Genomic DNA, 22,199 nt, shown 5'->3' with positions numbered 1-22,199 from the left:
CGTCCTCTAAGTTCTCCAGGTGTTTTCTACTCTTGCCAGTGCGAGCATGGAGTGTGTTAAATCTGGGAAGACAGGTGTCTTAGCAAATACTAATAAGCTCCTTAATGCTTGGATGATGACAATATGGATGATTTCTTGAATTCTTTTTTGATTAGTGATATTGTCCTGAATACTTTTAGTAAAGGGACTAGAATACCAGGGAAGCTTTTCTGCAACAAATAGAGTAAACACCAACCATATTTTGCATTCTGAATCAGTGTGGGGTAGTTGTCCAGTGACTCAAGAGAAAAATAGTTCTTTCTGTTCCTTAAAAAGTCTAAAGCTTAGGGAAAATTAAAAAAAAAAAAAGTCTTGTCAAAATCACATATCTTGAAAATGACAGAGTTGTAATATGAACATACATTTATCTGATTTTGGAGCTGGAAAACTCTGGCCATGCTGTCTACACATAAACTTGTCCTGCCAATGTCTTCACCATTCTGTCATGCTCTTTTTTTTCCAAAAGGCTTCCTCTGTTGGTCAAATGGTAAAGTGTGTACTGTGTTCGTGGGAAAAGCACAAAGAGTAAGGATGGGTTCCAAACTTCTGAAGACAGTCATCAGCCCTGAAAATCCTCTAAATAGCTATAACCTTTCGTCTTAGCTATAAGAAGAGATATGATTCTTATGTTCTTCATTGGTATTACTGTTTCATCAATCCAAGTTGTCAAATATCATCCCTGATATTTTAGAAAAGTGGATCAAATATCATCCCTGAATGCTGGACCAGTGTTCATTAGTCTTAAGTGGTCTGAAAGGCTTCAGAATAGAGAGAATCAAGATGAGATCTTCTGGGGTGCCTGGGTGGCTCAGTGGGTTAAAACCTCTGCCTTCAGCTCAGGTCATGATCCCAGGGTCCTGGGATGGAGCCCCACATCAGGCTCTCTGCTCAGCGGGGAGCCTGCTTCCCTTCCTCTCTCTCTGTCTGCCTCTCTGAATACTTGTGATCTCTGTCTGTCAAATAAATAAATAAAAATCTTTAAAAAAAATAAAAGAGAGATCTTCTGCCATCATGTTTTGTCATTCATTTTTAATTAGATTTGTTCCTTTCTCAGGTAGTTGCTCACATATATATTTTAAAAATTCTTTGTGTCTTCCATGTAATTTATTTCAGTTGTCATTTACTTATAGCACCCATAAAACTATTTTCAAAATCAAACTGTATTGAAATATATAATTAATGACACAAACTTGCTAATCCACTCTACTCATTGTGCGTTTTTGTGTCTTGACTGCAGTCTTCTAGAAAAAAAAAAAAACAAACAAATTTGTGTGGGTGATATCTATAAATCCTCCCCTAAAATATGCTTTTGTTCTTTACTGTTAGAACAAGATCCCCTTTCTAGTTTTCTGTCATAGTGGAAGAAAATGAAATCAAATGTGTAATGGTGTTTTTGTTAACAGTATTAGGTCATCAGCCCCTCCCCTGTTCACAGATTCAAAGTTGAGAAAAAATGTGATGAATTATCTACTCCTAACACCTTCTTCAAGAAGTTCTTAGAAATAGAACCTTGAGGCTGAGGCAAATGGAAAAGCAAGAGGAACTTGAGGTTTATATGCATGTCATAAGAAAGCCATCCTATTTCATGTCTAAGTGATACCAAAACAATGAGAGTAAGAATGTATATCTATGCAGATGACACAACAGCTGTTTCATTTGTTTCCTTTGTGCAGAACATAATATATCATATGCATCTGCTTGGATCTCTAATTATTTGGAATTAAAACCAAAATGTAAAATTTCAGAATATTAATTCCTTCCCAGTTCTAGCCAATGTCTTGATTACCTGGAGCAACTATAAAAATCTGTATAGATCTTAGTGTAAGGTCTAATTCTATTATACCTGCATTACACATATCCTCTATATATGATATGTATATTTGTATGATTTATGCCTACAATTAGGCAACTCTCACTTAAACAAAATAGTTACCAGACTACTCCATATACTGACCATTCTAGAGAGCAGAATTGAACTTCTAATAATTTTATTCAAATTTAAATTATATTTTACTATAAAATTTGTGATAGCTCTCGGTTTACAGATTAAAAATTTGCATAAGTGGGGATTTCTGGTTTTACTCAATAAAACCTAAAAAAAATCCAGATACCAAACAGAAGGGCTAGGAAAATGTCTGGTTTATTTGTGTGTTTGCCTGCATGTTATGTTCTTAGCCTAATCTCTCTCCACAAATGACTTGTAAGGACTCACAAAAATAAAAACAATAAAAAAGACGAAAGCAAAAAGTGAGATTGTATTTTTAGAAATGTAACTATGGACAGATGTTTAAGGCCAAACTGGGGTAAATATCATGAATACGGAGGCTCTATGGGCTCATGTATTTCCACAGTCTAACCTTAGTTCCTTGTAGTTTTTGTTTTTCTTTTTGTTTTTGGCAGTGGAAAGAAAAAGAGATCAAATGACTTACCCAATCTTTGTGATAGTATTGATGAAAATATTGATGTGCGTTTCCTAGTGCCCAATTTTGAAAGAAGTTTGCCTTCTGATTGTTGTTAGTCAAATCCATAACAGCCAGTGTGATCTGTCAGCTGTGATATATGTATATATGTCCATATTTATCTATGGGGGTTTTTATACACACGGAAGACTCTGGAATATCCAAAACTTCAATTAAGGTAAACTGAAATTTCAAATAATGAAGCAAATCTATAAAGTTATTGGATATATTCAAAAGAATCCTAAAAAATTATGTTGTGTTCACCTTGCAGAACCATGCTATAACTAAAAAGGGAATGTTCCTTCCACACCAAGTTAAGAGAAGGCTAATGTCATAAAAGCTGGCAGTTTTATCCAGCACCATCCTGGAAAGAGAGAGAGAAAACTCGGCCTTGAAATATGTTTTCTGGCCAGGATACTATGCCATGTCTTGTAAAAAATTTTTCTTAATATTGTCCATCTCTCTTCGCTCTGCCTCTTATGTTTCCTAAGCAAACTTGAACATGGCAGAAAGAGCAGACTCCAGATGGAGGACAGATTAGGAATCACTTTTAGAAGGCTGAGTGAGCCGACCTCACTGAGTCTGATCAACTCCCAAATATGAGCAACCTTGTAGTAATTTCAGAAGAAACCATCTTGCTTTCCTCCAAAGACACGCAACCTCAACTTTATCCATTATCCCACAAATATCATTACTGTTAGAAAGAAACAAGTCACTTCAACCAAGAACAATAAGTTCTTATGCTAACTCTGAAAAATTTTTCAAGTGTTTGCACCATGTAGCCTAGTCTAGGTAGTCGATGTCACCAGAAAGAACAATGACACACAGAAGCTGTGCAGATAGTTTCATAGTATCTATCAACTAAAAGTGGAAGATGTGCCATTAGAGTTTGGGGAAATGTAATTCGGAGTGGGGTGAAGATAAGGTGAGCCAAGTGGAACCTCTTTTCAGTTATCCAGCCTGATACAAGGGTGAAGCTTTGAGTGGCCAGGAAATTGCCTTTCAATGGCCCCCGAGAGTCATTTCTTCATCGGAGCTCTGGGAGAAGGCACTGGAGGCAATTCAAGATTGTATTCTCCATGAAGAGTCTGGAGTCTGGACTCTGGAGGAAGAATTTAGAGTCTACAGGGAGAGTCGAGAGTCTATATCCTGAGTTTATCTGTTGAGGGAGCATCCTCTGCTCTTGGATTTGGGAGAAGGGGCGATTATTCTGTTCCTAACCTTTGTGGAAACAAAAAAGCCTGACTAAGACCCCTGCTTCAGAGAACAGTTCAGCTTCTACACACAGTGTGGCTTAAAAGATAACTCATGGAAAAATAAGTATTATTTTTTCAACCAAGTATCTTCAATCTGTTGTAATAAATAAGCAAATGGCAGACTGAGCTCCTGAAGACTTCCACTAAGATGAATTTTACTTGGCAAATTTTCAGAGGAGAAGTTACCCTGTAAATGGCCTGGGTCTCCCTTTCATCGTACCTACAGGGAGACAGCCAGGAAATGTGGTAATGGTAGGAAACAATGCATCCATTAGAAGAATAAAAGGTATTTAATTGAATAAATATTATTATGAATAAATAATATTATTGAATAAATATTATTTAATGTAAAATAAATAATAATGATAAATATTATTATTTTACATTAAAATTACCATTTGTTAATGGTAATTAATTAACAATGGTGCTTCACTGATTTTATCAAACTATCTCATTCATTGCTATGAAGAAGTCACCATTTCACTATATGATGACAGTGATAAATTAATATCAAGTTCTTCCAAGTTTCTTGTTCATGGCCTTCGTTTGATACCCATGGTTCAGTAGAAATGTGACTGTTCCTGAGGGACTTAACAATCTGATCACTGATTTCCTAGAAAAGAGAAACTAATTCGAAGTTATTATTCTTTTTATTATAACTAATGTTTATTACCAATACGCATAAAATTGTCAATGAGAAGAAAATTTTAAATCACCCATAATCACAACATCCAGTAATAACACGTTGGTGTGTAATTTTACCCTCCATTACAACAAATATGTTTTTGAAACACCTGAGGAAAAAGAAAGAGAGTGTGTTGGTTTAGAACAGTGATTAAGAGCAGTCTCCCACAGCTAAATGTGTGGATACTTACTAGCCATCTTATCTTGGGCACATTGTTTAAGCCCTGTATGCCTTCATCCTCCCATCTCTAAATCAGCTGTATATTCTGTATATTTAGCTCTCAATGGCACCCTTGCAGACCACCTGGAGCTGGTCTCAAGTAGCTGATGAAAGGGGTAAGTGCTATTCGCTCCCTTGTCCCTATTTTCTTCTTTGTCTTACTTTTAATTTTTCTTACTGCCCCTCACTCCTCCTCCTCTCTTGATTTTTAACATTTAAGTTAGTGAGCTAAAACCACTTTCTTCACAATCATCACTTAATGTTGTTGTTGTCGTTCAAACGCTTTGAGCATATAAATGTCAGTTTTAGGCTCTCTTTTCCAAAATAGTAGTAATCCTAAGTGTACATGGAATCATATAGGAAGATATCTACACAACTTTCCAGGCCGTTCAGAGCCTTTACCCAGTCCACTAAAGAAGCTAAGTTTCCTTTCTTCCTCTGCTTCCTGTAACTTGATTTTCTTGTCTGACATTACTCCCAAGAGCAGTTTGGAAGCTTTCCTCCAGCCACTGGCAGGACAGACTTTCCGTTTGTTCCTGCACCTTGCGGTCAGTAGCTGTGTGGCTCGTCGGCAGAGATGGGGGAAGAGAGGTGGATTTGCTGGGGGAAATGGAGAAGGGTATACATCAGCAACACCTTCCTATGACCTGCTAGACCCATGGGTGATCAATTTAGTCATCCAAGGACAGTCACTTCTGAATGCGGCAAAGATATTTGTGGATCCCGAGCATCTGAGGAAAGTAAGAGAAGGAATAGTATAGAACAGCGAGAGAACACCCCCACCCCAAACCAGCAGAAGTTGCTGCATAATATGGAAAAGACTTGCGTGGTTCTGGCTACCAGATGCTTGCTGTTCAAAGATCTAGTTACTGTGCCGTTCTCAGAAGCCTAAAATCCTGGGAAATCTACTAATAGCATTTGCAGTCCATCCCAAACCAGGAAGCTTGCAAGAGAGCTCCTGGCCATGCCATGTGAGCTCAGCCTTTTGCTTTGTTCATGCAGCAACCTGATCACTTGCTTAAGGGAGGAAATAGGGTGTTTTTCAACCTTGCCTTGAAATCGTAAAATTCCTGTCATAAAAATAAGAAATTGTATATGAAGCCTTCGGGTCAGATCACCCACTGGTTTCAGGAGTTCTCAATAGAGTTATTATGTGTTGGAGCAACAAGGTAAGGGGAGATTATGGTTTCATACCAGTCTTTGAATTTCCTGATATTTGTTTGCTTGAGAAAGACCCTTATCATCATTGAAATGTTTAAACAAGTGAAAGGCCTGCTTTTTTTTTTTTTTTTTCTCCTCAAATCCAATTTTTGAAATAGAGAACTCCAGGATGGAATAAAATAGCCACAGAATTGAAAAGTGTTTCTTATATGTTATTTTTTATTGGATAAAAAATATCAATCCAAGCTTTTGGCTCTTATCATTCTTCTTTTCATACTCTAGTAACATACTTAAATACTGGAAAATACTCACTTTGGCAGAGGAAAAAAAAAAAGATAAAAGATCTTCTAACACATGATATCCCATGATCTTTCCCTCAGTTGTTAGTCACATTGTATTTTTGGCTGGGCCCCAGAAACCACAACCCTCAATTACAGTTGCTTTCAGACATGTGGAAGAAACACATGCTAAAACAATTAACAAAATTATGACATTTATATTTTTCCCTAGACTGTCAGTCCCTGCAATTCTTCAGCATGTGATTCTATATGAATCAAAACAATTATCATAAATCAAGCTGGCCACATTTACCCTTACTTAATGCTTTGAAAATGTCAAAAAGTAAGATAGAAGAAAACAGTTTTTCCATGGGCTAAGCACGCTCCACTCCCCGTTGGCAGCCAGAATCCCACGTGACAAGGGCGGGAAGAGCATCCAATCCTCTCATCCAAAGGCAGAGACTTCCGCTGTTGGCCAATTGCAGTTTGATTACTGGTAGTTCTGAGCTGTCTGGTTTACCCTGCATTTACTGTTCCTCCCGAGTTGACAGATTTTGGTGCTTGTAGAATGGAATGTGTAGGATAACCTGAAATTGATGACTTCTAAGTAGAAAATGAAAGAGGAACGTCAAATTCTCATAGTATAAGATTTATAACAATGGTCAATGAATATTCTATTGACCCATATGCAATAGAACATTTTAGAGGCGACCATAACAGTATGCATTTGTTTATGCTCCTACCACCAAATTGATTTCTGGGATTTCAATAGCCATCCATTTACCATCGACTTCACATATTTATAATTCCACAGGAATCTGTTAATCACCTACTATGGGCCAAGCACTTGGGCACTGTAGGTATAAAGTTGAATAAAACACAGTCCCTTGGTTGGTCTGGGAACTCAAAATAGCAGAAAGGACAGGATGTTAATGATTGTGCTTGGTGGGATGTAAGTTCTAAGCAAGCTAGCCAGAACATTCTATGAAGCACAGATGAGAAAGAACCAACATCTGCCAGTCACAACAAAGCCTGCGACCCTGACCACAGCCAAGGAATAGGTCTTTGTAACTGTGCTACCTGTCTCTCACTCCTTCTAGATCTGCTCTCTACCTTTTTCCACACTGTTCTTGCCTCAGGAGACTGACCTGTGAGGACTGGATGAACAGGCTTTTTTGCCTTCTTGGCTAGAGACAAAAGGAGGAGAAGGAGGTCAAGCTATTCATTCCCCATCACTTCCCTGCTCAGTTTCCATGGTTTGGTTGCATCTTTCTATCAAAGGCCGCAGTTTCCCACAGACATCCCTCTCCACACCCCTTCCCACTCCAACTTTCCAGACTCACCCTCTCCTTCCTCCTTCTGCTGAGGGAAAGGCACCACATTATCCTATAGGTTCCTAAACTCTGTCCACGCAGAAGCCCTTTTATTAAACTCTCTCCAGTTAACCTAGTTTGAGAACATTGTCTGTTTCTTACCAGGACTACTGCATTTAACCCTCTTAGCATTTCAGGGATTATATTCTCAGAAAAACCAGTTCAGAAGCATAGAACCAGGGATGCCTGGGTGGCTCAGTCAGTTAAGCATCTGCCTTTGGCTCAGGTCATGATCCCAGTGTCCTGGATCAAGTCCTGCATCGGGCTCCTTATTCAGTGGGGAGCCTGCTTCTCCCTCTGCCTGCTGCTCCCCCTGCTTGTGCTCTTTCTCTCTCTCTCTGACAGATAAATAATGTCTTTTAAAAAAGAAGCATAGAACAAGGATTTTACTAGTCACCGAATGCCCTAATTTAGCTACCTCTCCAAATAATCCCAGTTCTTATACTCAGGAGAACCCTATGACACCAGAACAGACTCTATCTCACCAGTCCTGCCATAGGCAAACCATACCGACACCCACCATTCTCAGTGGGGTCTCCTAGGTTCCAGAACTGTGGTGTTTGCATATCCCCCCACCACTCCTCCAACAAAGTCAATAAAATACTAATCTAGTTACTGTGGCAAAGGATTTTTCCAGATGTAATTAAAATCCCCCTCCTTACATTAGAGATTATCTGGGTGGGCCTGACCTAATCACATGAACACTTTAAAAGCAGAGCCTTTTCTTCACCTGGTAGAACAAGAAGTCAGAGAAACATGCTTCCATGGGCCTGGCCGATGGATATTCATTTCTCAGTTATCACTGAAGGAATAAGTATTATATGGGTTAACATGGACTAGTTTATGTCACAGTACCAAAATACCCTATTATCTCAGTGCCCTGGAACAGGAAAGCTTTACTGATTGGTCATATCGCACACAGGAGCTGGGGCTCATATGGTCCTTGCTGTAGGCAGAGCAGTCCCTGCCTGGAAACATGCTAGTGACCATAGCAGAGGGTAGAGAGGGGGCAGGAAAGCACAAAATGGCTCTTAAAGCTTCTGCATGGAAGTGACCACATTGCTTCTGCTTAGTGTTTATTTCCTTATCTAAGTCAATAGTGTCATTTCAAAGGAACAGTGAAGTAAAACCCTCTCCCTGTGCAGGAAATCAGACGTGGGGAACTGGTCACACAATCTGTCACAGGACCCAGCAAATAATTGATGCTTATAAAGTTAAGTAATTCAAGTAATGAAGAAAAAGTTAAATGTTTCCACATATACTTCATTCAAAAAATATTTATTAGATTCCTTAAATATTAGGTCCTCTTCCCCTTGCCTCTGAACTCCCATCAGTAAACCGATCCTTATTATTCATATAAGTACTACTTAATAAGCCAGATAAATGGATAATATATATTCATGAAATATTTGCTCTTCAAGGAATACATTTCATGTATCGGAGAAAAACACTTGTATGAGTTAGCTCATTTCTCCAGGACAAACCAAAGGTACAGCATAGCCTGTTTTTGGTTTTTATGGCTGCATTACAAATGATCAGAAGTTTAGTGGCTTATTAAAAACTCAAGTTTATCATCTCAGTTTCTGTAGGTCAGCATCTTAGCATGGAGTGATTGCATTCTCTGCTCAGAGTCTTAGTGGGCTGAAAAAGCTGCCAGTCCAGTCTGTGGTTCTCATTGGGAACTTGGGAGTCCTTGCTGGTTGTTGGCAAAAGCCTTTTCCTTATGGTTGTAGGACAGAGGTCATCATTTTCCTGCTACTGGCCAGGAACCACTTGCAGCTCCTAGAGGCAGCCCAGGGGTCACCATGGCTGTTCCCAGCATGTTTCTCCCCTGGCATCTTCCACCTGGTTGGACTGGCACAGTGTATCCATTTCTTCCTGTGCTATCATAAATGTATCATTTTAAAGTATAGGCTTCTTTTCACTGCTGTCCTGTTTCATACACAGCACCAGGCTTTGGATCCTGAAACAAAACAAAAGCATGCATGGGTTTTGTGAGACTTCTTTTCCACTTATAGAATATTTTTTTTTTTGCTTTCGGAGCCATGGTTATATTTCATGGCTTAAATATAGGGAAGGGTGCCTTCCATATGGGTGAAACGTTAATCACAACAACACACAAACTGGTATTAAAAACACCTATAGCAAAATATTAAAGTTTTGGTTTAGAAGTTGTATAACCCCAAGAAGTCATCACAAAGTACAGTCCCTTCTCAAGAACCTTGAAAGGCCTATGAGTATCACAGTCAGCCTGATTTCAAACAATTAGACTCTTACCTTCCCACCACATTTTCCTGCCCTTACTGAACTGCTAATGTTAGATAGTAACTGGTGTTCACAGTACTTTCCCTGCAGTGTTGATGGGGACATCATGTCACGCTCGGTTAACTATCCTTATCCAACATGCTCTAAGGATTCAAAGACTAGATGTAGTCTTTGCCCTTCATAAACTTGTAAAGTTTTCTAACCTTAAACTTTTCAAATTGAATTTTAAAAACTCTCTCTTAACATGAACAAATTAAAACATTCAGAGTTTGGGAAGCCTGGGTGGCTCAGTTGGTTAAATGTCTGTCTTCGGCTCAGCTCATGATCCCAGGATCCTGGGATCGAATCCCACACTGGGCTCCTTGCTCAGCAGGGAGCCTTCCTCTCCCTCTGCCTGCTGCTCCCTCTGCTTGTGCTCTCTCTCTCTCTCTCTCTCTCTGACAAACAAATAAATAAACTCTTTAAAAAAAGATAAAAAATAAATAAAATGTTTTGAGTTTGAGGAAAGGTAGAAGAAACTGCTTAATGAGACTAACAGCCACAGAAAATCCATTTTTCATCATTGCTTTCTGTTCCAGCATCTACTGTGTAAACTAGTTCACAGTATCAAGGGAGATGGAAACAGCAATAATCAGCTCTGCATGAGAACTTTTGAACACTATTTCTTATATATTATTCTCCCCTTATCTTCAGCTCACTTTCTGTGGTTTTAGTTGCTGTGGGCAACCATGGCCCAGAAATAGATGATTTTCCTTCTATCATCAGAAGGCCATCGCAGCCTAACACAACATCAGAATGCTGACATCACCAGCTTCACTTCGTCTCATCACGTAAGCATTTTATCAGCTCACAAGAAGGGGACAGTATAATAAGAGATCCGGAGAGAGAAACCACAGTCACATGACTTTTATTCCAGCAATGTTAAACAATTATTTTATTAGTAGTATTTTTTTAATCTCTTTCCAATCAAACTTCATCATAGGTGTGAATGCATGGGAAAAAGCCATAGCATGTCTGCAGTCCAGTACTAGCCACAGTACTAGCCACTAGCCACAGGGGGTCTTGAACCTCACCTCCTGCAGTTAAGGGCTCCATAATCTTACCTTTCTGGATCAGACTTTGTCCATGATGTTTCCATCCAGACATCCTGGTCTCTTTGCTTTCCCCTCAAATTCCCATCTGAGTTCACTTACTTAACCTGTTTCTTCCACCTCCAATACCTTTTGTCTCCCGTTGACTTTTTCAAAGACTTATTTCTCCTCCTGGAAGGCCCAGTTCAAATCCCATATCCTCTGTAAAGACTTCCAGATTTGGATTACAAACCCCAAAGACTTCCCCTGCTCTGAATACTCTACATTTTGAGAGACAACTTCAATTGTCATGCAGAATAGAGTTGTTTGTGTATAGAGTGGGCCAGGTATTGTGTGGGGACGGTACAGGGGCTTGGAAGATCTGCAGGACAGTCCTTGTTGGGCTTTCCTTGCTATTAGAGAGAACGAGATCCATACTAAAGAAGACAAATACCAGTATATCCCACCAGTATTATGCCTCCTTGCTCCACATCACATGATATGCTAAAGGGATCTTGTCACCATTTGATGGTATTTGCAAAAGTACACACATGGCGACTTTTGACCAACACTGAGTGGTTAGTTAAGATACTGTAGTATCAAGGAGGCTCTCCTCCGTAATCTGAAAGTTTTGTGAGGCTAGGAAACCTAACACACTATAAAGTCCCACCATTTCCAAGACCAATTCAGCATACATGGCACAGTGTCATAATGGATAGTACAGATGCTGGAGGCAGAAGCCTTGGCCTGAACGACAGCCAAGCCATTACTGGGTGTCCTCATTTCGTCATCTGTAAGATGGAGATAGTGAATGTACATACCTCACAAAAGTTTTGAGAAAATCAAAGAAGATGAAGTCCATAAAGCCCTCTGCACAGTGCCTGGCACACAGTAAAAAGTCAAACCATGTTAGATATTTTTATGTCATCTTAATATACCCATAATGCAAGTGTGTGACGTGGCAATCCCATGATTGCCCCCAAGGAATTAGGGACACAACGGCTGAAGACAACTTCAACACAACTGGTGCCCTGGCAAAAAAAAAAAACAAAAAAAAACAAAAAAAAAAACCAGCCAAACAAACAGAAAACTTTTACACTTAAACCTAATCTTCAAAAGAATTTTTTTTTTTTGAACTCTTTTTCTCCCTGCCTGAGGGAACTAGGGCAGGAATCTGGTGTGAGCCTTTCCCCTGCTGAGCTGTGGGCGGGGAGCTTTCTTCAGGGAACTCAACTCCATTCTTGGTGCTGCGACTGTGAGCAAGGAAGAGTTCACACAAGCTGACGACGGAAAACCTGGTTTGCCCAAGACCTGACAAGCCACCTGTGTGGTCCTGGTGTTTTTCTTATTAGCACCTCTGTTTCTCTCTCAGGCACGTTCTGGTTTGGACAAACAATTATTCGGCCACCCCAGCGAAACTACTTTCCAGTTTCCCCTCGAAAGAGCAGAGTGTAAGGGGAAAACAGGGAATGGGTTCCAAGTTGGCTTTGCAGCTCATTAGCCACGTGTCCTTGAGCAGTCAGCAAACTTGGCCGATGGCTGAGTTTTGCTTACTGTGAAACAGGAATAACGATACCCACCTATCCCCGGGCTGTTGCGACAATGGCATGCATGGATCCACGGGTCCTGACAGACAGGAGCTGCCCGAAGATGCGACTTCTTTTCCCCTTTCCTTCTCCCCAAGGTGTGGGGAGAAAACAATCCTAGCAGTGCGTTTTCTGAGCTGACTCTGCATCTGGGACCTGCTCCGTGCAGAGGTTTCACCAGCAGTGAAGAGAGAAGGCTTTCTGGGGAGTATCCCAAAGGCTCTCAGGAAAAGAGAGAGACCCTATGGCTCCTGCTTACAGTCTTCAGATGTAATCATTCAATTACACCCCCTTTATGTTCTATTTTACTGCACCTGAAAGGAGCAGGGATATCTGGATATCTAATAGCTGCGTTTACAGGGAGGTAAGCAGCTAAAAATAGTCCCACAGTCTGTGGGCCGGTTTCCAGGAAATGCTTGACTTGTTAGAGAACGCCAGAGAGTGTGTTAATCCTTCATCAGGATCCCTTTCCCATGCTGCCTGTAGAAGGTTGAGGGCTTAGGTCTTGTTTTTACCAAGTGAAGTAGAATCTTAATATATAGATACACACACACACACATATGCAATTACAATGGGAGTTGAAGATTAATACTGGGACATTTGTGGGGATCCTACAGGAGTGACTTTAATCCAACAATAAATACCACATCACCACCGAACATTCTATATTTTATTTTATTTTATTTCCCTCTGCATGCTATTGTCCCTAGAGTTCCAAGTCCATAGTAATGGTACATGTTTTCCATTATTGATCTCCTCTTGCTTAAGTTGAAAAGGCAGAGGATGCATACTTCCTTTTTTGTTTTCCTAACTAAAAGTAAATATGGTGAAAAGACTTAACATCACAGCTGGGCGATATTGGTATATTTCAGATTATTTAACATAGAAGATGTGCCAGTTTCTTGCGATTTTTACAAAGGACAGAGACAAAGGCTGATTTGGATAAATTTCTATTGTCAGAATTTTAGAGTCTGGCATTTTCCTTGAGTTTAAATGCTATATTAATAAATGTTGAATATAGTTTAATGTCACTGCTTTTTCTTATTTGAATTGAAGTCAGTTATTAAAAGGTCAAACATTATGAATGATTCTTAGGGAAATATAGTATGGAAATGAAATGCAATACGTACATGGTAAGCACTTCTTAAAAAATGTTAGTATCTATCTTTAGTTAGCATTAAAGAATAAATGATAATGGGACACCAGGGCAGCTCAGTTGGTGAAAGCATCTATCTTCAGCTCAAGTCATGGTCCCAGAATCCTGGGATCAAGTCCCATGTCAGTCAGGATTCTTCCTCAGCGGGGATCCTGTTTCTTTCTCTGCCTGCTGTTCCCCTGCTTGTGCTCTGTCTCTCTCTGACAAATAAATAAATAAAATCTTAAAAAAAAAAAAAACCAAAAAAAAAAAAAAAAAACAGAAGAATAAATAATGAAACTCCCAGTGGAATTACTCATTTCTTTTGAACTTAAATATAGTAAATAAAAATGCAACATTACCTGAAATTAAGAGTGTAATTATTCATCTGCTAGAAACACAAAATTAAGGTTTTTTTTTTAATTGTTTAACTAATCAAACTACTAATTTACAATGTGCTGGGACATTTTGTAAAAATTTTTTTCTACTGTTTTGATAAAACAAACAGTGGATTTAAAGGGATATTATGGAAGAGAGAACACATGTTTCATCATGAGGAAATAAACACCTTTCCATGTAGTAGACAGCACTATCTTGCAGTGGTAATTGATTCCATCTTGCTACCTCAATTTTGTTTCAAACTGTTTATTTCTGTAAAAGAGGCGGTGGTATTACCGACAAAAATCTTTCAGTCAGCTATTAATGAATTGCTTGTGGTCAGGTTCACAGACAAAAGCCTTTTTATTGACTCAGTTGGGTCAGATTTCCAGATTTTATGCCCGTTCTCCTCTGAAGACAAAACAAGTCCGAGGAAGACTGTTGGGGGCCGTGCATTATTGCATGTTTGTGAAACGGGGCCAGCAATCAAGAGATTTGGCCTCAAAGAGGGGATCTAGTTCCTGATTTGCCATGACCGGTGTGACATTCCTTTTCACTCTGTGTGCTTAAGGCACACAGTATTCTCTTTCTGACAGTGATGTCACGATTGGAGTCACAGTTGTAAGAGAGCAGTGAGAGTACAGGACTGTTCTGTACCAGCTGGACCAGTGGTCAAAGGACATCTTCCAAAATCCTCCGCCATTATTTCTGCCAAATGATGGGTAGGCAGGCTTCTTCTGATGTCCCTTTCTGCTAATCCCACCTATATTTTCTTTTCTGTCATACATATTTTTTAAATAAATATACGTATTTTTTATATACACACACATATACATACATATACACACACACATATATAAAGTTCAAGTCAGATAATTATTTATATATTAGTAAGATTTAAGAACCATATTATTTGTGACAATGAAGTTTAAAATTTCAAAACAAACTTCTTAGTTCCTTCTTGGTCTTCTTACAGTTCAATAAGTCACCTCCTGACACCTTTTCCTGAGGCCCCAACCTTAATTTTAATTACAAAGGAAGTGGCAATTTACAGGGCCAAACATCAGAAAATAATATAAGTGCTAAAAACAAAAAAGAGGGGGGTGGTGAAGGAAACCAGGGTCAAGAAAGTATGCTATTTCTTTTCTTAAGCAAGACCATGATGTTTAGTAAATTAAGGAACAGTTGGTGTACTCACTGTCTGTGTGTTGAAGAGGAGGTGGTGTGTTCCTAAAGGAGAGTCTGAGAGAGGATTAAAGGTCAAATGTCAGCCATTTGGCTGTGGTTTTTATGTGCCTTTTACATTCATGGCTCTCCCATAAAACTAAAATGTAACAAGTTAAATAAGTGTTGCTAACACAGGATATTGAAGTTGTTAATAATATAGCAGCCCTGTGAAGAACCGGTGGAGAAATTCAGAACTTATTTCACACATTCCTTTCTTAAATAAGATTGAGCCATTTATTTTACTCTTTTAAGAATTTACTCAGAAATGATTAGGAGATTTTTTTTTTTATTTTTGTAACGGAGACAAGTATTTAGATAGATATAACTAAGCTAAGCTTTCATGAAATTGCTAAATATATATATATTTGAGATAGAAAACTGTTCTCCAATTCTTTTGGTATCTCCAATTATTTTGGTATGCAGAACTAGGTAGTCGATCAAGCTGTTATCTTAATTTTACATCTAATTTTAGATACTGATGTTCACAACATTTAAAAAAAATCAGCCTGAGACCTTTGCTCAGATAACTCCTATGCTGGGGAAAGGCAATGTGGCAGGGCGAACTTTCCGAGACCAGAGAAATGACTTCTGGTGTGTTGCTGCAAATGTGACGTTTTCATAGTCTCCTTGGTTCCTAAAGACCATGTCCCTAAAATAGGGGTAAACAAACATCACTAAAAACAGAAGACCTATTCCAAAGTTATTGGATCTCACCCTTCTAACCCTAAGATCTTGTGAATGTATCAACTCATGGCTAAAATACACTGAAACTAACTTCTAAGGTCCCGAAAAGCAACAAAGCCAGCCCAGCAACAACAAAAAAAACAAGGCAGCCCTTGGAACCTTCAGAAGGAGTCCTCCCTGATTTTTCTCTCCACCACTTCCCACTATGCTCTGGTCTCTGTACCGTTCCCATTCTCCTACTCCCACTCCCCGGCTCCCCAGTCCAGAAGCTTGTCAGCTAACTAATAGCAGTCCTTCTTGCGCCCAGGAGTCCCTCTCTCTCCACGTAGCACTCACTCTTCCTAAACAACTGATACCATCATTCTCTTATCCTGTCAAGTCTTATGTTATAAAGTTCAAAGATGGTCTGGTCCTTAAGACTCTCCATAATCCAGTTTCATTTGTCCATTTCAGAAATACGGCATTCAATTCCCTCACCTACAGAAATTCTTGGCTCCAAAAGAAGGTTTCTTCAACAGCCCCAAATCAGAGGCACGATTGTTGCAATCTTTCTCATGCCTTTCTCATTCTCCCTCATGTACAGTGGGTCAGCTAGGTCCTCTCCAACCATTGCAGTCTTATCCATCTTTTAATGTCAGATTCTAAGCCTACCGCTGTTGTGAGGTCCTCTTCCCCTTGCCTCTGAACTCCCACCAGTAAACCTTATTACTTATCTTGCCTTTCGCATTTCCTCTTCTTGTTAATAGGTCCTGAGAGGCAACCAAAACAAAGCGAAATAAAGTAAAAGTAATTTCCAAGAACTGGTGTTTCTTCCTTCTGCTAGGCCATAAGAATGGACCCGAAACTTTGCCTTTCTCTGTCTCTTGCTCACTTATTTACCAAAGCCTGGTGAACTCTTAGATATCAACAGTAAGTCCTTACATTTAGAAAGACCAATGAAAACTGCTAAGCAAAAGTATTCAAAGGGTTTCTTAATTTCCATTAAAGATATAAGACAGAATCTTCAGCTATAACATTTATGACAATTATTTTCAGTCCAAAAATGTGACTTTTTCTTCCCTTGTCCCCCCCCCCCAGCTTTTAGCCAGCATTATTTTTTTTAAGTAATGATTCTACCATTGTCAAATATTCATCCTTTTGATTCAAAATTAAAATTAAATTTTTATGTGACCTACAATTTTCTAATAACGCAAGCCTCTGGCAAAATGTAAGACAAAATTTCAGTGGCTTCAAGAATGACATTACAAGTTTTGGAAATGGTCACAACTTTAGTTCATTGTGATTGTGCTTTGCTACCCTCCCTCTTGTTTTGGGATTATACTTTTTGACATGGGAAGGGAAAAAATATAAAACTGTAGCGAGAAATTAGAAAAGTTGAAGACGTAGCTGGTTTTCCTGGCTTTTCGTCCAGGGAATTTCTGGTAGTGAACTCAGGGCCTTTAAAATGATGGAGAACATAATCTTTATCTGCAGCTTCCTGCTGAAAGGCCTCGGAAGAAGTCTCCATAGCCTCTTTCGGTGCTCCTACCTGAGACTCTCAAACTTTCTCCAAGCTAAGCAGTGTTTATACCTCTCAAGGTCCTCTCCTAAAAGCCGGGGGAAGAAGATGGCTATGGAATTCTCCCTCCTATGTTGTTTTAGAGAGCACATTTGCCTGATTTTCTGTATGTATCTTAAGTATCTTTGCTTTTGTGTTAGAATTTTTTTTTTTTAAGATTTTATTTATTTGAAAGAGAAGAAGAGAGAGAGAGAGCACAGGCAAGGGGGAAAGGGGCAGAGAGAGAACGAGAAACAAACTCCCCGTGGAGCAGGGAACCCGATTTGGGACTCAATCCCAGAACCCTGGCTCATTTCCAGAGCTGAAAGGCAGACACCTAACTGACTGAGCCACCCAGGCACTCCTAGAATATTTTAAGTAGTGAATTTTTTATTTTATTTTATTTATTTATTTGACAGACAGAGATCACAAGTAGGCAGAGAGGCAGGCAGAGAGAGAGAGAGAGGAGGAAGCAGGCTTCCTGCTGAGCAGAGAGCCCGATGTGGGGCTCGATCCCAGGACCCTGGGATCATGACCTGAGCCGAAGGCAGAGGCTTTAACCCACTGAGCCACCCAGGCGCCCCTAAGTAGTGAATTTTTAAAATAAATTTCCACTTCACTTATCTTTGGACTCCATCAAGTTCAATTCCTTTGGCATATAAAGCTATTTGCAAATTCCCCTGCAGGGAAGTCTTGAGCCCAGCACGGCATACAATACCCAGGAAGAAGTCTTTTTAGCCAAGGAGCAAGAGGAACTTGGAAATCTATATGTCAGCTCAAAGCAATGTGCCCTATAAAGGGGGGCTGAAAATGTTATCTTTTTTAAACAGAGGGACTAACTCCTATAGACAGAGAGAGTTCCTAAATCATATTATTTATCATCATGCTGTTTTGTCAGTCTCAGCCTATTGATAATATTATGAGCCAGAAGAGCCTGGGGTGACCACCTGGACCATACCATTTCAGATGAGTCCCACAGACATTTCCCCAATTGAAGTCCTTGAGGTTATCTTGACTGCAAAATGCACCTAAGCAAAAAACCATCATGGAACTTTGAAGAACAATATCTATTACTCATAGTTCCTAGAGTGTACACAGCACACCTGTGAGCCACACAGTGCAGTCAGAGAGAGAGATGGAGGGAGTGTTGACTGGGGTCTTTGCATCTACTGGGGTTGGAAGGTTTTGCAGGTTCACTCTGTTTTGGCAAATTTGAAACACAAGAACTGGAATAAAGGCATGAAAAGGAATATGCAGTCACTCAGGTCAGTTATCTAGGTTAGTGAGGGCTTTGTAAAAGGGGAACTGAATGGTTGAGGTGGTCTGTTCCTTATCTGGTTGTTTTGCCAGTGGCCTTGCTACACAAGGACAATAGTTTATTCAAGATGGAAGTCTTTGAAATGGTAGCCAGAGCAATCAAAATCTCAATGTCAGGCACTTAACACCACACATGCTAATTCCTGTCTTCTGCCTTCATGGTGTGGAAATATACGTAGCCATCATCTGTGTGGTACAGTAAGTTTTTCAAGTCAGTTGTAGAGTTTTAGTTTCAAAGGTTGACTTTCTATGGGGCACCTGGGTGGCTCAGTACATTGAGCGTCTGTCTCTTGATTTCCCTCAGATCATGAGCTCAGGGTTGGGAGATGGAGCCCCACATTGTATTCCATGCTAAGCATGGAGCCTGCTTGGGATTCTCTCTTTCCCTCTGTCTCCCCATCCCACATGCTCTCTCTCTCTCTCTCAAAAACAAACAAACAAACAAAGGTCTGAATCTTAAAAAAAAACAAAAAAAACCTTGATTTTTCTTGGGAGTGGTTATGAACACAAAATGTTGGTTATGAACACAAAACTCGTATTTAAGAGGTATTTGTTCTAGATAACTTTTTGTAAACTATTTTATTTAGGTATAAATTACTATTAGACTTAGCCATGAAGAATCCTATCAGTGTTTAATGTGCCAGTGATTTCAGGGGGAAAACAGTTCTTCTGTTAGCTCTCTTTATCCTATAATCTGCCTGGATAAGTAGCATCTAATAAGTGGCTCTCCAGTAGGCTAACTCAAAGTAGGTTTACTGGCCCTAAAAATGACCTCACAGAAAAAGGAGAGTGTATATGAGCTACCTCCCCAACTGGGAAGTCACAGAACTTACTTGTTTATTAAAGTTTTGAGAAGACCAGAGGTACAGAAATGTGATTAGCCTTATGTGACAATACTCCTCAAACATATTTGGCCATGAGGCTGAAAAATTGGTTTCTAGTTAGCATCTGGCAAAATTGATATTTCCCAGAACACACACTTTGGGAAACAGTGGGTTAAGGTTCTTGCCTTAAGTGAGAGAGATAGAGAGAGATGAATTTTTTTTTTCAACATGAAGTATAATTCTCCCCCATATTCATAAAGGTCTGGCTTTGGTTATTGTAAGTGCACATCTCTCCTTTTAGTCCTGTTTTCTGGGATGTGTGTTCAAATGTGACTGGGGACTCCATGCATTGTCTGAAACTGAAAAGGGAGACGTATCACATGGGTTTCCCCAAACGCATATACTCTGTTCCATTTCAACTTTTTCACTTCCTCCTTACTTCATGTTTTCTACTGAACTTATAATTATACTGGATTCTTTACAGAAGTAGTAGGTGTCTTGATGGTGAGTCAACAGGACATAGGCTGGATAAACTTCTCAATCAACGGAATTTCCAATGAGCTGATTGAAGCTACACTCTAATAAATATTTAAGGTCCAGAACAGTGGATGAAAAAACACAGAAACTGCAGGGGAGGAATTTTGAATCAATAAGGAAAAAAAAAAAAAACAACTCAACATTGAAAGCAAGAACCACAGACTTTGAGGTGCTTTCTCTATTAATGTGTTCTCACACTGTAATAACGTCTAGTTATGTAAGCTATAGGGCAAAATCAGACACTCATTGGTCTGAGTGTCTTAAAAATATTAAATTAACAGTAGAAACTCTTTGTCCTCTGAAGGGAATGTAGAAGACACAGGAAAATAGGAGCTAAGTAATGCTTTTAGAGCAGAGTGCTAGAGATCTCATGCCCTGTGATTTCGTTATATCACCAACGCCAACCTGTGCGCAGAGGATGGTGGGTCCTTCATCTGTAATGCAAAGACCCATAATTCTCTGGTTTACTTCAATTCTTAATAAACTTCCCAATTCTCCCGTTGGAACTTTTGCTTTGAGAGGGTTAACAGTCTCCATTACTTATGACCCTAATGTTCCACTGATTCAGTGTATCATAGCTGCAGATGTGGTCAGATGAAGAGTTAAAAGTAAGAACTCAGATCTATCCCCCACTCATACACACACTCCAATGGAGTCCTTTTCAAGTCTACTTTGGATATTTCTGGGGGTCTAAGGAGCTGCCTTAAGTGTGTCCCTCTAATAGTGTGTAGATTCTAGGACATTCTTTCTTTATGGTCTTATACCCCTTCCCAAAATATTACTCTACCACCAGGGCTGATAGTGCCTTTAGTGCTCCTGGAAACAGGCCCTGATGCACCCAATGCTGCCACCAGCTGCAGTATACTGGGCATGTTGTAGTTCCCACAGTGATGAGACCATCCCAGCCCTAACCCATGTCACCCTTAGTCACCGCAAGCCCCTTTATCCATCCCTCTCACCATCTCACAGAGACCTTTCTCCTTCTTCAGTTTTACCCCAACACCTCAGCCCCGGCATCCTGAACCACAGGGAGCTTAAGGGAAATTTCTACCACATAAACACTCTAGTAATACCTCCACCCAAATAAACCCACATGCAAGTCACCTTGTGCCTACCAACTCCCAACTCCTTGTGCCACCAACTTTAAACCTCATCTTGATATTTGCTTTAACCACATTTCCCTGAAAAAGTAGGAACTCTCTCCAGAGATTGGCTTGCCCTTTAGTGGAGGGCTCCAAACAGATCAAGGTCTCACTCTCAACCAGGACTTAGAAAATTTGGGGCATGTTCAAAGAGATGTCAAAGATTGATTAAATATTTAAAGCACTGAGAAAAATGGAAGAAAGCAAAAGTGTCTGGAATCACTGGCAGCATCCCACATGAGAAACAGCATGGGTTTTATAATCAGAGAGACCTACATTTAAATCCCAGCTTTCTTCCATAACCACGACCACGAGTGTTTGCTTAGCTTTTCTGAGTCCCAGTTTCCTCACCTCTAAAACAGAGATTATATGTAGCTTACAGATGGTCTCTTGTCTAATCTCTAATAAAAATATGAGGGACATCTGTGTGGCTCAATTGGTTAAGTGACTGCCTTCAACTCAGGTCATGATCCTGGTATCCTAGGATCGAGCCCCACATCAGGCTCCCTGCTAAGGGGGGAGTCTGCTTCTCTCTCTGACCCTCCCCCTTCTCATGCTTTCTCTCTTCCATTCTCTCTCTTGAATAAATAAATGAAAAAATTTTCAAAAAAAAAAAAAAAAAGGGAGACATAATGGGAATGAAAAACTTGGTGAAATAGAATTTCAATTTCTTCTTGCTCACAATTAAGGGAATGTTGGCCCCAAAAGTTTGGAACACTTGGGAATTAAAACTCTTGCATTACAGAAATAAGGAAAACAATGCCACCCCCCTCAAACACCAGCCTGCCACTAGGTAGGAACTCTTGAACCAAGAAATCTCATAGGGCCTTGAAATACAGAAACATTAAGACAGGCACCTCAGCTGTTCTATATCAGACAATTTTTTCCCTCCCCGCTCTGGGTTTCTCATGATGCAAATCCATGAGTGTCATGAATTGGAAATACATAATGATCCTCTGTTTTAAGGTTAATATGTGGCCAATTTAAGACAAAGAAGCAAATTCAATTTAAGATTAGCAAATAAGGT

Source organism: Mustela putorius, unplaced genomic scaffold (assembly GCF_011764305.1).
Source record: "Mustela putorius furo isolate JIRA1106 unplaced genomic scaffold, ASM1176430v1.1 tig00000450_pilon_pilon_pilon, whole genome shotgun sequence".
NCBI lineage: Eukaryota > Metazoa > Chordata > Mammalia > Carnivora > Mustelidae > Mustela > Mustela putorius.
Note: the sequence above shows the minus strand (reverse complement) of the source record.